This window comes from Copidosoma floridanum, unplaced genomic scaffold (assembly GCF_036245765.1).
Source record: "Copidosoma floridanum isolate Cflo_tuat_1 unplaced genomic scaffold, Cflo_Japanese_pri ptg000021l, whole genome shotgun sequence".
Lineage (NCBI taxonomy): Eukaryota > Metazoa > Arthropoda > Insecta > Hymenoptera > Encyrtidae > Copidosoma > Copidosoma floridanum.
Genome location: NW_028321898.1, coordinates 3,036,372 through 3,051,268, shown reverse-complemented (window position 1 = coordinate 3,051,268; position 14,897 = coordinate 3,036,372). Strand labels below are relative to the sequence as shown.

The following is a 14,897-nucleotide window of genomic DNA, read 5'->3' as shown; positions in this document are numbered from 1 at the left end:
TGACACAATTGTGCCATAATTTTTGGATTTGCAGGCTCAATATTTTTGCGCCACCTTAACAACTTAGGTTGAAGTTCTTAATATAATATTTTATCCCTCAGCTCAGGATAACTTTATATGACAGTAAAAAATACATTACGTACATATTTTATATGTATACCAACGATTAATAATGTAGTAATAAATAAGGGCTTCTTATTTACTTACAGTAGTATTGTCGAATCTAACAAATCTCTAGGATCACAATACTGTTTTTCGATGGAATCTTTTAAACTTTTCTCGAATTGGGCTCTAGCAAGTTTACTGTAAGATGTATAACGTACTTCATCACTGTGCTTATTTCTTCCTTTACGGGTAACCCATGATCCATCTTGTAGCACTTGGATCGCAGTTCCATAACAGTGCTGAGTTTAACACGTCAAATATCTACACAATATATTCAAAACTACATTATGTGTATTCAACTTCAATTTAAATCTACTTGGGGTTTAATTACAATCATGATTAGTTGCGATACTAGTAAAGTGCAAGGACTAAGCAGTGTTTTTTATTTTTAGAACAGTAAAGACAATTACGAGAAAATGATGAAAAAATTATTGTCCATTCACCTTATCCCTGCCTCTGTTCTATTGATTCTGTGTACTCGCCTTTCAAACTCCTTTCGAACTCATCTGTTTTTTTCATTTTTTGAAGGCATAGTGAATTTATCCCCAAATAACGACAAGGATTAAAATTTTCGTCGTACTACATTTCGTAAAGTTATAAGCCAATGCCAGTACGGTTTTTACAGTGCAGATTCTTTGGTCCCACTAAATCATGCATATGGTATATTTATCTTATCTACCTGTACATGTAGAAAGTATTTTGATGTGTCGACCAAGTAATAGTATTTGAAACTAGAGAATCTCTTCCTTTTAATAATGCCTTTCAGGGATTTTCTTCAAGTGACTACAGCAGTATGCAGGTAAAAATATCGAGGAATACAATCAAAATTTTCTCGACCTAGGCGTAAAACTTTCCACCCTCGACAAAAAAAAAATACCGTACGCACCTCGAGCATTAACGTAAAATTCTTAAAACCTTTGGGCGTAAAAATTTTATTTTCAGTCCTAGGTGTGTAATCTCCTTTTTCTGCAGGGTTTTTTTCTCAGTGCATTATTGTTCCTAGGATTGTCTTTCCCAAAATTTTTCGGCTTCTTTTACAGCTATTATTTTTCATTATATTATAGTTTTCATGTGCAGGTGTGTGTATATCCAGAACATGCGCATACGAATTTAAAGTTTCACGTTAGAATCCAACGAAAATCCAAAATTATTATTTTTTTTTTCATAACTAGAGTTACGTAAGAAAAAATATTTTACGAACATATTATACATAAATTAATAATGAAAATTTTATGAAAACATTTTCAATGTTCTAAAAACAATATGTCGACGGTACCTACGAAAAAGCACACTACTTAAAATTTGCCATGTTAATGGGAAATTTTGAATAGTGGGCTTCTTCGTAGGGGCCGTCGATATATATAACACATATCACGTTAACTGAGGGTACAAGTAGGGATTTTCACACACATCTCACTATTCGCTCGCGATATTAAGTTGAAAACATTAAAAGCATTAACAGTGTACTCCAATACAACTGTACTTCAGATACAAACATCCGCTAACACAACCTCAATTATTTCCGAAGCATTATATACCTAAATAATGTTTCGAATGCAAATATTTCAAAGATAGAAATCCATTAACCAGTAAATCTCATAAAAAAAGACACACATTATAAGATCAATGTCAAACTACATTATCATAAATATTTTTTACCCCTACAACCCTAACCTCACCGTGAAGGAAAAGATGAAAATCCTGACATATGCAAAAATTAACAAATCATCGTCGAAGCTTTTCCATTCGCCGGTAAGAAAATTAAATTTATTACCTTTCTGGTACACTATAACAATAACTGTGTAAGTATAAACGTCCACAAACATAACCTCTTTTAGTTACATACACTTAAATGCCGCAAAATTCAAAAAACCGCACATTTACGGCTATACCCTTCGATTCACTAGTGATGAAAATTAAAAAAAAAAACATATATATTTTTTTAGCAAAATTTTTTTAAGTGAATTTTCTAGCTATCTAAGTATCCATGACAGAAATTATGATTGCGGGCATTCAACTTATAGTTCAGTTGTATCAGTGTTCGATAAGTATAATGAAATTTGTTTTGTAATTTTACAGTGGCATTCAATTGTACATAACTAATAGAGGTTATGCTTTCGGACGTTTATACTTATACAATAAGAAGTATATTAAACTGTACAAGAAGTGTATTAAAATTATTTCTTTCATTATTTTTAATACTAGAAAATAGGAGGTTATCATCAAAAATATGCGGTTTTTCATTTTTTCTGGCGTTTAAGTCTGCATAACTAATGGACGTTCTGTTTTCGGACGCTAATACTAATACCATAGTTAAATGAGTATATAAGAAGTACATTTTAATTTTTTTTAAACTTTATTACTAGTGAATGAAAAGGTACAGCCGAAAATGTGCAGTATTTAGAGTTTTCTGGCGTTTAAGTATACATAACTAATAGACGTTATTTTTCCGGACGTTTGTACTAATACGATAGTTGTACTACTGTATAAAAACATATTTAAATTTTTGTTATATTTTTATCACTGGCAAATGAAAGAGTATTGTCGAAAATGTGCGGTTTTTTCTATTTTCTAGTGGTTAAGTGTACATAGTTGCATTTTTATCATTGGCAAACAAAAGGGTAATGAAGGTTATGTTTTTGGATGTTTATACTTGTACACTACTTATATAAGTTTATAAAAAGTATATTTAATTTTTTTTTCCTGTTTTAATCACTGGCGAATTGAAGATTATAACCGAAAATGCGATTTTTTCAATTATTTGGGCATGTTGGTGTTCATCACTAATAAAAGTTATGTTTTCAGACATTTATACTCATACAATAGTTGCTCCACTGTACAAGGAGTATATTTGAACTTTTATTGCATTTGTATTATTGGCAAATGGAAGGGTATCGCCGAAGAGTGTGATTTTTTTAATTTTCTAACGTTTAAGCGTACATAAGTAATAGATGTTATATTTCCAGACGTCTATACTTATATAGTAGTTTTTCTAGTGTACATAAAAAGTAATAGACTTATTTTTTTGTTTTTGTTACCAAGGAATGTATTTTCTTGCGTTATTCTAGTTATGAAACAAAAAAAAATAATTTTAAATTTTCGTTGGATTCGAACTTTTGAAACTTCAAATATAACTTTGGATGTAACTACGATTTTCTCTGGACAATTAAACGTACGGTAACTAGAGACGTTGATCTCCTCCATCGCGAATAAATCTTAATCAAACTTTTTTTTATTTTTCTACATTTTACTTACAAACGATGTACTGAACAATTTAAAATAACCTTGGATCTAGGGTCTGTTAGCCACCTCACGTGTAGTACCGTAGCTATCGTGTTTGCAGTTCTGTCCTTCAATAATAACCAACTAGTCGGAGCTACGTATACCAACCTAACCTTTTATCTCAAATAAATTGATAATTTTTTTTCATACTGAGATCCAAGCGTACGTAGTACAGTAGCAAAAGTGAAACACAACTGCAAGTTATGGCGCGTAACTACAAAAAACTAGTATAAAGGCTGGAAGGAGTTATAACTGAGTTTATTAATTGAAAATTTTCTCGGAGGTACATGTTACTAATCAAAAGCATACAAATCAACTTTTCCTAGAATGGCTCTTAGAAGTAGAAAAAAAATGTCATTGCGTGGTTTCAAACGATTAGAAAAAAAAAAAAAAAAAAATGTATGTACAAGTTTTAAATGTAACATTGTAAGTAAAAAAGAAAAAAAAGAATAAGTGTCGATTATTTATTTAAATTGTATAAGATAAAGCAAATGGAATTTCGTATGTAAAATCCCAATTTACAATTCGTTGAATTAGTTAAAAATTCTAAATTTTGTCGAACGACAGACTGACAAAATAAAATAAACAAATAATCAAAAAAGTTTTTTAATGCGGGTACTTGTTATATTTCAATACTCTCATTCGTTAAAACAGACATCTTTTCTGGTCATTATCAATTTTGCCATCATAACATAATAAAAATGAGAAACTATAAGATATTAATTTCATAACTACTGTAATACTAAGAAATTATTAATAATATTATAATTATTTAATATAGTGGCCGAATGCCCAATCTGTCGAATGAGTTTTTTTTCGAAAAAACTTGTTCTTTTAGATATCGTAAAATGTATTTATCTATAACTAGAAAACTCATCTCAAAAATCCACTTTTTTTATAATTATTTGCTACCAGTAAAATTGAAATAAAATAAAATTCAGCAATGGTAAGACTAAAAGTTGTTGGATTACTATATAAATGCGAAAATAACTAAAGGACCAGCATGGACAAGTTTGCACTTTAAATGATGTATAAATTTTTGTACAATAACCTTTTAATTTGAAATGAAATAACTATAAATATTTTACAATCTCATTGCATATCGTACAAATCATTTTGTAAATATATTTATCTATGTTATAAGTGAGTACAGAACCCCCCCCCCCCCCCTAAATATTCCTTAGATTCGCGCCCGTCGTATCGAAGCACTCGCTACTATATCTCATCGTTTTCAATCGATTTCATATGGTACGGCTCCCGGTAGCTACCGCAGCAAAGAACACGTGTGGCGAATGCGCGCTCGCGATTGAACTGTTAAAGCTGCAGACACATGTAGCATGAACGCTACAGCGTGACGCGCGCGTCACTTGTTTTAGAGTGAGCTAGAGGTGCGGTGTGCGCGACAACGCCAAAGAGCGCGGAGAGATCGCCGAGGTAACCGCCTACTGTCGTCTGCATATGAGCACAATACAGTGACGTCTATATTTAAGTATACAAATATTATGTACACGCCCGCTCGCAGACATACACATGAATATATATACACACTTGCATGCTAATATGTAAGCATTGCTTATATGAAATAATCTAATATCAGTGTAGACGCGCTGCATCGTGCTCTCAGCATGGGAGTGTAGTAGCACCTACAAGATACTCTATGCCTGGCCCACGTGCTCACGCGTAAGGCTAATTTGCTATGTATGAAACAGAATGCTGTATACCAGAAGTAGTAATTGCCCAAAAGAATCACTTACGAAAATGAATGCTTTTAATAAACAAAGTTACAACGCCTTCTAAAACATTTATTAAAAAAAATAAGAAAATTCCGTGATATTGAATGGTCCTACGTGGTTTTACGTAAAGAAAATCCCTCTTCCCAGCGTAACGTTGTTGTATATATTTACTTTGGAAAAAGCAAAGAATGCTCTAAATCATACGTGTGTTTATACTTGACGCAAAAAGGCAACGATACACAACTGTAACACACGTGTTATTTAGGACATTCTTCAATTTTTTTCCTTTGATATGTAATGTACTACGGAAGGTATAGACTTAATCCTTATTAGTGTGTATACTTATCGTCACATCAAAAAAAAGCACATGCTTGTATTTACCTGTCTATAAGCACTTTTTCGTAGAAGATAATCCTACATATTGGCTGTGGCCCGTAGTTGTCTGCTATAGCACTGAAGAGAAACAAGGCAAATCCTGTGATTGTTTATTAACCTATTTTTGACATGAATTAAAAATGGTACTTCTTATATGCAGATATTTTCACACTGTGTTGATTCGCGCTTGCGACATTGACTCGTGACGAATAAGCTAGAACTTCTTCTATGGATACCTACTTGTGACTGTGCATTTTTTTGCAACAGCTGTGACTCTGGCACTGGCTCTGATTCGCACCTTCTTCGCTTGATCGTGATATTGGAAGAGCAGGGAGGGACGAAAAGCAGGATACGCCGGTAATCGGCGTACGGCAGAAAGCGGACACTTAAGATACCGACACAGAGACCTGAATAAGAAAGAGAGAGTCTCTGGGAGACAGAAACTTCAGATCTCCTCGGTTTTTGATTCCATACGCCCGCGCCGTAGGTAGTCTCTATATAGTGCATGCATACAGGTATAGTGCTGGTGTACCTGTTATATCGACGCGATAAGAAAGAAGTATCGATATCAAAACATCGATACTTTTTACAAAAAATACGATAACAGAGATTGTAAACCGATAAGGTAAAGTACCCAATTGTGGTCCCCTAAATGTTGAGGTCAGCAATATAATAAATATTACACACACAAAACACCGATAGTATGCAAAAATTATTTGTTCAATTCATTTTAAATGCCTTTTTGAATGAAACTTTACAAAATTTACTTAAAATTTTTGCTCATTTATTTAATAATTAGCTTTTGAAAATATGACTTTTAAGACCATATTTTTGAGACTAGACGGCGAAGTACCCAGTTGTTGGACCATGCATATTCCATGGCAAAGACCTTGCGTACCCCAATTATTGGACCGCTGTGTGTTTTTGCATTATTTACGCAGAGCAAGTATATTATGAGCTTTTTATGAAGATTTAGTAATTTATATTTACTATTATAGCCTTTTATTTTAAATATTCATTAAAGTTATGATATCACAGTAAAATTGTAATGTTACAAAATATACCTAGATTTAATTTAAAAAAATGAACACTTAGGTATACAGTTACAAGAAGTTCTCGTGATACATTTGGAAATTAACTATCAGATTTTATATCGTACTGCAAATCATTAATCTGTTTTTGAATATCTTTAAGTTTCATTTCAAATCTAAATTTATCATCTTCAATATTCTTTTTCTCTTCGATCAAACCTCTTTTAGTTTCAATAATTTCTTCTTCTTTTATTTTTTCTGCAATGACTTTTATTTTTTCTCTAAAGCCTTTGATAAATCTTTTGAATCCATTTCTGTCTGACAATATAAGTACCTCTGTGAAAAACAGTAAGGAAAATTGAAAGTGTGCATGCATCTTTTGAACTTTTATCATCAATAAAGGCTTGAATTTAATGAAAGCTTAAAAGCATTAGCAACTTCTTCATAAGTAGGGTTATGTGAATCTGTTTATATTAAGTAATTGTACAACAATCATCACTGAGTCAGTTGTGTGATTGAGACGGTAAATTATACTTACAGTAGCACTTTAAAACTGATTTACTGACGATTAAATCATTGTAACCAGCAAACTAAAAAAAAAATACACTCTCACAATTGGGGTACTTCGCTTGAACAGTGGGACTGAGCAAAAGGGCCGGTATTTATGGACCGTTGTAATTGCGGGCCAAAAACTGGGGTACATTCACCATAAGGACACATTTTGATGGACCATCGAAATTTTTAATGAAATTCTATTTTTTCAATTTTTTATTGGTAATACGTCAAATCCTTAAACTATAAGCTTTTGATTCATATGAAAAACATTGCACAAAACATAATACAAAATTTTAAACCTGTATTTCAAAGTTGACGAAAAGCGCATTAACACCTGCACAACTTAACCGACTTGCTATACGCACTGCATATGACGATAATAAATACGTTAAAAAACATGCTAATTTTATGATAATCGGGAGAAAATTTATTTAATTCTTTGCTCAATGCCTTATGTTTTGATTTACTATTAACTTACAGGCTTTAAACTTGATTAACAATTATTTATTAATGGTTAATTTAGATATAGACCATTAACTGGGGTAAGGGGACCACAATTGGGTACTTTACCTTACATCGAAGGATTGTTCGGAAGGCGATCTGGCAACCCCGGGCGACCCACGGCTGCCCGCGGCGCTATCACAAATTTGACAGAAGAACGAGCGTTCTTTGGTGAAGCTTGGGTGAACGCGGGCGGCAATCAGATGGTAAATATAGATACACACGCTCGTGTGTTATGGTTAAGGGAGGTTAATCTACCAACAGGACCTGAGTAAACTCATAGAGTATAGTCAAACTCATCTCTGGTCATATTTGAGTTAGCGTTGACAGCCGTCAGTCGCCCGGAAGCACCGGGTTTTGGCGAAAATCTCAAGTTAACAAGTATCGTATCGTAAGGTAACCAAAGCCAACTAAGTTGACGGTCCGACTCTTAAGCATTCTAAGCAGCTAAAGTTTGATACTGGAGTGCGAGACTACTGCGAGTAACCCAACTGGTAACTGGGTGTGGATGTTCCGGGTCAGCCGGGTACTTACAGAGATGTTTGACACTTCATTTTAGTATGTGGGCTTGTCCACTGAAAGCGGGCCACCGAGCACGCGAGGGACTTTTTTCGTCCGAACACGCTAAGTTCAACTTGCTCAAAATGGCTGGCAGATGCAAAAAAAACATTTAAAAAATACAAATTGACAGATTTTGATCTGCTCTTTCCGATAGTGCTATTTGTTTTTTCATAGAACCTTTTTTTCGTGGAGAAAAACGAGTCAGAAGTTCCAGACGTTTTTTCTGAAATTCGACATGGTTTAAAAAAAAAAATTTGCAGGAATTGAAAAAACAATGCTTACTCATTAACTCCACAAATTTTTAAAGTGGGAGAGCAAAAAATGCGTGAATTACAAGAAAATAGAGACGTTGGCATAAGCAAGTTACATATCAGCAAGGTGGTAATATGAGAATGTTTGGCCCCAAACTCTACTGCCTGCAGCTTTGCTGCAAAAGAGCCATCATGGCGTCTCAAATGTACATATAGATATACAAATACGCACACACATCTGCTATTCTTGTATGTATTGAAAATATAAGTGTACAGATGCAGTCAGAAGCCTTATGACTATATGATGAGCAGCAGCGCTCCCAAAAGTGGATATCGAACTTGGGAAAAATTTAAATTAGCTAAATGGAGCAAGACGCAAAACCCCTGATAACTTGACAAAATTCCATATGCCATAACTTGATAAATTAATCCTTAGCTATTTTACCCAATAACCCAACGCTCCCATAAGCAGTATCACAAGCTTTGATAATTAATAAAAACATTAAACAATAACGCAAGCAACAATCACCGCACAACCCAGGGCGCTTTCTAGTCACTTTAATTATTTGTAATAAATAAAACAATAACGCAGGTGTCAATCCCCCCACATCCCGGGGTACTTACTGGCCGCTGTTATTATTAATAAATTAAATAAAATAACGCAAACACCAATCCTCACACAACCCAGGGCGCTTACTGGCCGCTATTATTATTAACAAAATAAATGAAGTAATACTAGCGCCAACCCCCACACAACCAAAGGCACTTTCTGGTTGCTTTGTTGATTACTAAAATAAATAAAGTAAAGTAAGCACCAATCTCCACACAACTCGGGGCACTTTCTAGTTGTTTTCTTAATTAATAAAATAAATAAAGTAAAGTAAGCGCCAATCCCCACACAACCCGGGCACTTTCTAGTTGCTTTTTTAATTAATAAAATAAGTAAAGTTAAGTCAGCGCCAATCCCCACACAACCCAGGGTACTTTTTCGTTACTTAAATTATTAATAAAATAAATAGAATAACACAATCGCCAATCCCCACACAACCCGTGGTGCTTACTGGCTGCTGAAATTATTAATAAAATAAATAAAATAACACAAGCACTAATCCCTACACAACCCGGTCCCTAAATTGCCGCTTTGTTAATTAATAAAACAAATAATATAACGCAAGCTCGAATCCCCACACAACTCCGGGCGCTTTCTGGTCGCTTCCTTAATTTATAATAAATAAAATAACGTAAGTGCCAATCTCAACATAACCCAGGGCGTTTTCTGGTCGCTTTAATTATTTATATTAAATGGAACAATAACGCAAGCGGTGATCTCTACACAACGTGGGGTGCTTACTGGTTGCTTTGTTGATTAATAACATAACGCGAGCACCAATCACCACACAACCCAGGGCGCTAGCTGATCATTTTGAAAATTAATGAAATTTATAAAGTAATAACACGAGTACCCATCACCAAACTATTCAGGGCACTTTCTAGTTGTTACTAGTTGCGTTTAATTGGCACTTGACTTTTTTTATCATTTGATGCTTCTTTCAAACAAATAATAAAACCAGTCAGCGCCCCGGGTTGTATGGTGATCGTCGATTGCGTTATTATTTAATTTATTTTAAATGATTAAATCGACCAGTGAGCGCTCTGCGTTGTTTTATTTATTTCATTAGTAATTACAGCTGCTACTAAGCGCCGCGGGTTGTGTGGGGATTGACGCTTGTGATATTGTTTTATTTATTTTAAATCATTGAGGCGACCCGAAAAAACCCCGGGTTGTGTGGGGATTGGCGCTTGCGTTATTTTATTTATTTTATTAATAATTGAAGTAACGAAAAAGTGCCCCAGGTTATGTGGCAATTAGCGCTTGCATTACTTTATTTATTTTATTAATTAACGAATCAACCAGTAAGCACTCCGGGTTGTGTCGGGATTGGTGCTTTTGTTGTTTTATTTATTTTATTGATAATTAAAGTAACGAAAAAGTGCCCCGGATTGTGTGGGGATTGGCGCTTGCGTTATTGTTTTATTTACTATAAATAATAAATGTGACCCGAAAGTACCCTGGGTTGAGTGGGGACTGGCGCTTGTGATATTAAATTTGTTTTATTAATAGTTACAACAGCCAGTAAGCGCCTCAGGTGATGTGGGGATTGGCGCTTGCGTTATTGTTTCATTTATTTTGAAAAATTAAAACGACCAGAAAGCACCCCGGGTTGTGTGGGTATTGGCGCTTGTGTTATTTTATTTATTTTATTAATAATTAAAGCCACCAGAAAGCGCCCTGGGCTATGTGGGGATTGGCGCTTGCATTATTGTTCTATTTATTACAAATAATTGAATTGACCAGAAAGTGCCCTGGGTTGTGCGGTGATTGGCGCTTGCGTTATTGCTTAATGTATTAAACAACGAAAAAATGTAGCGTATAGCTAGCTGCTGTTGCTCGTGCCTCGATAATGTAGTGCCTTGTCATATGTAAAAGTAAAATGCAAATCGTCTCAAGGGTTACTTAAAATGGGAAACAACCAAATTTCACGAATAGTTTATAGTGCAAAAACTGAAAAATACTATGATTCTTTCACATAAAGTTTATATATTGACTTGTTCCTTACATCAACATTTGTTAAATATTTTGTCTGAATCGCTGATTGTCATTCAATAAATCGTGTAAGAGATTTTATGTTTAAAATACAATGCAAACATAAGCGTGGCAAGAAATATCACAGAAAGTGCAGGCTACTTAATCTAAGGAGCTGTATCTGTGTACTGGAAATCCTTCGCTCCTGGCAGCGCCTTATATTTTCAGTTGCTTGATTTCAAATTAAACTCAAAAACAGAGGTTATCACTCTCGTTGAAAACAGAAGAGGTTACTATGTGAGAATTTTATTAATCAACATTCGTGGACGCGTATGCAAGTATTTTTACGTCCCTGGTACTCGTAACGTGACAATTGAAGCCCGCTATGTAGGCGAACATTCTTACCCACTGGACATCAGGAGACGTAAAATCGTATATGCACCATGTTCAGAGGTTGAGAAATGCCCTAAATGTAACATCGACCGTTTACTCATGTGACATCTGCAAAATTCTTAGTCTCACTCACTAGGGGCGTAATGTACTATTAATCCTAATATGTACTTGTATCTTCATCCTTATTATTCAGCTTATACAAATTACACATTTTTCGTAACCACGAATTCATCGTTACCATATAAATGTTAAATTTTAATGATATAGTTCTTGATGAAGAAAAAAAAAAAAATTAATAAAAGATTTCCACCAATGTTGTTAAAATAAATAAGTTATCACTTTCTAAGGTCACAGTAATTTAAGAAATTGTTTTTCAAGATGTACATGTACGATGTTATCTGTTACGAGTTTTTTATTTTACCTAATAAAAATTTTACGATGCAGGCTTTTCCACTACCAACCAAAGCATGTATTACTAAGTAAAAGTATAATTTCACTTACCATAAACGGAGTACGGGGAACAAATCACAAAATAAATTCTCTCAAGTCATATTTTATTATCTCGTGAATATAAAACGCCGCTTTACTTAGTGCTGTCATATCACTAATTTAATTTACTCGAAACGGTTGTCGCTACAAAAAAATTAATAACAAATAGAATACGTATACTGTAGATATACATGCATCGTGGATGATAGTTCTTTGTAACTAATTTATCGATGTAAAACTTAATCGATCCTCAGACCCTATTCTAGTTCTCAAGTTGTTTGGATGCTACTTGACTATAAATTTTATGTTTTTCCAATGAAAAATCGTTTATATTTGCACACAAATACATGTACGTTACAATACTGACACCACAATCTTAAATCCATTAACAATATCATAATAAAACGTTGTACAGCGTAATTAGACTTATCTGGGTTCATCTGGACGAGAGAAGGATACTAACAACCTAATTTTATTGCTCAAACTGCGTAAACAAAATTTTTTGAAGTACCCTTGACCAAAAACCATTATGCAGAAATGATTTTGCCGAAAATTTGACGTGTTTTACGGTAAATTGTTTTACGGCTCACTACTTTTCGATTCATTTTGATGTCTGTAAACTATATTCGGCAACAAATTTTTTCGTTACTTTTATCACTCGGTAAATTATAATTTTGGCACAACGCGAACCACTTAACAAGAGTATAAAAGGGGCTCAACACGTATTGCAAAAATGACATAATTTTTCTAATAGATTTCTATTGATATAAATAATAAAACAGCATATTTTTAATCGTTAGGTTTTCTTCCACCTGTACTGTGCTGCAAGCGCACGAAATTTTGAATAGATTATAAAAAAATGTAGAGCCGACAAATATTTTTTGATCAGATGGAGATCCTGAGCAAGAGATTAGTCGATGTACCTTCGTTGATGGTTTGAAGAAATATGACCATGATCATTAATACTCTAATAAGTTTTCCTGTAAAGAGCCTTTTTAAAACAAAAAAAATGCGGTGGTTCTGTTTTTTAAGAATATATATGTTAAGTCAGCTAATAATACAAGGCTAGTAAAGCCTTACTATAATTTTGAAATAAAATTATTGAATCAGAGTCTCTCTGTGATGACTGGTTCCTGATGAACAAGTTGAATTTATTTGTTTGTAAAATGAATCTATAAGTTCTGCACGTTGCTTGAAAGTTGGGATGTAACAGTGTGACGTCTAAGATGTAGAGTGATATCAAGATGACCTGGCCAACACTACTAAAATTTTCAACTACTGTTCTTTATGTTTGTTATATTTTTTGATAAGTTTAGTCGTCTATATTTTTCAGGTATTTTTAATGAAATAAGACTTATTTTTGTTACATATTTATTAATTGTTAGTCTTTTTGTTTTTCAACTTGTACTAACAAGGAAGGTACCCCAACCCTAACTCACCGATTTTAATGATCTTGATATATGTTGCAGAGCTTAAAAAAATAAGACACTCGTCTTTTTTTTTTTATTCTCGGAAAAATATATTAAGAGGGTGAAAATCACCCCTGAAGTTTACCCCTGAAAACAGTTTTTTCTAAATATCTCGAGTTCTGCTCAATATTTTTCAATGAAACAAAATGGTAGTTATTTGTTGTAAAATAAGTCATACATCTGTTAAAAATTTAACCAAAAAAATGCATCCCCTACTTTTTAAGAGTTGAAAACACATTTTTCTGGGATTTTTTTTCTGATAAAAAATTAATTGATGACTTGAAAAAATTGATAAAAAAATATTTTTAGAAAGAAAATTGAAAAATATAGTTGCCACGTCTCGATATTTTTTTAAATTTTACCCTTAACGATGGTAAACTACCCCTAACATGAAAAGTGAAAGAATATTCTTTTCAATAGATCCAACTTTCTGCAGGACTCAGATGCAAGGGTGTTCGAGGTCGCTTTTTAAAAATTTATTATCAGTTTCTAGAATTTCACTACGGCATATCCAATATAGTGGAGAAATATTCCGGAAAATTTTTTTATTTCTTTTAAAAAAATTTTTTAGCGGCTTTTTGAGGCTGCTGATCACGAATCTTTTATGAATTGTTTTTAGTTCAAGATCGCAGGTTCAACATGGTGAAAAACAATATTAAAGATGTAGGAAATCCACACTAGAAGATCGCACTTGTTGATATCTCAATTTTTTTTAACTTAACAGTTTATTATTAATGAATTCTTTGTTTTTACAAGAAAAAAAGAGGGTATCCGTGCTTATATTTTATATGATTCAATCAAAAGTATCATTCTTTTTCACATGTTTGGAAATTTAACAACTCCTAATTTCGAAACACAGAAGGCTGTTTTCTGCTTAAAAAAATTATTATTACTGTAATAAGATTTTTATTCAAAATTATTCGAACAGTAATGATATTCCTCAAAGAAGTGTTTAAAACATAGCGATTTGTTACACCAACTACATCTGATTATTGCGACGTTATTACATAAATCACAATGACTTTGGCATAAATCTCCATAACTAATATCAACTAGGTTTTCAAAATTGTCAGGTCTTTTATCAATGAAGCCGGCTTTGAACCATGAGTATTTGAAAAATTCTATGTATTATGGCGACGAAAATTGGTTATGCACTAGTGATTGTAGTTTAAAAATACTATTTCTCAAATGAAGTTTCATATCATAATTCATTAATAGTACATTGTCTAAAAAATGATGAACATAATTTTTCCAAGTACGGAATTTGAATACATCTAGTAGTTAAATTTTTTCTGTGGTTCCAGTTAGAATTTTTTTTACATTTGCAATTTGTTTTTTTTGTAGTGTTTCTTGAACACTTTTTTCGCGATGGCCACTCCAAGAATCTGTTAATAAAATTGAATGAGGTTCAACAACTGAATGAGGTAAAAAACATTTTTTAACCAAATTTCGAAGAGATCTCGAATAAGATTTATAAAAATATATGATTTTTTTAAAATAAAATATTT

At 33.1% G+C, this 14,897-nt stretch overlaps 1 protein-coding gene across 4 annotated transcripts in view; it reads left to right on the top strand.

Moving 5' to 3' along the window:
• The window catches only part of LOC106641916 (uncharacterized), a 243,349-nt gene that overhangs the window by 195,579 nt on the left and 32,873 nt on the right, over window positions 1–14,897 (top strand). The gene's annotated exons all lie outside the window — the stretch shown is intronic.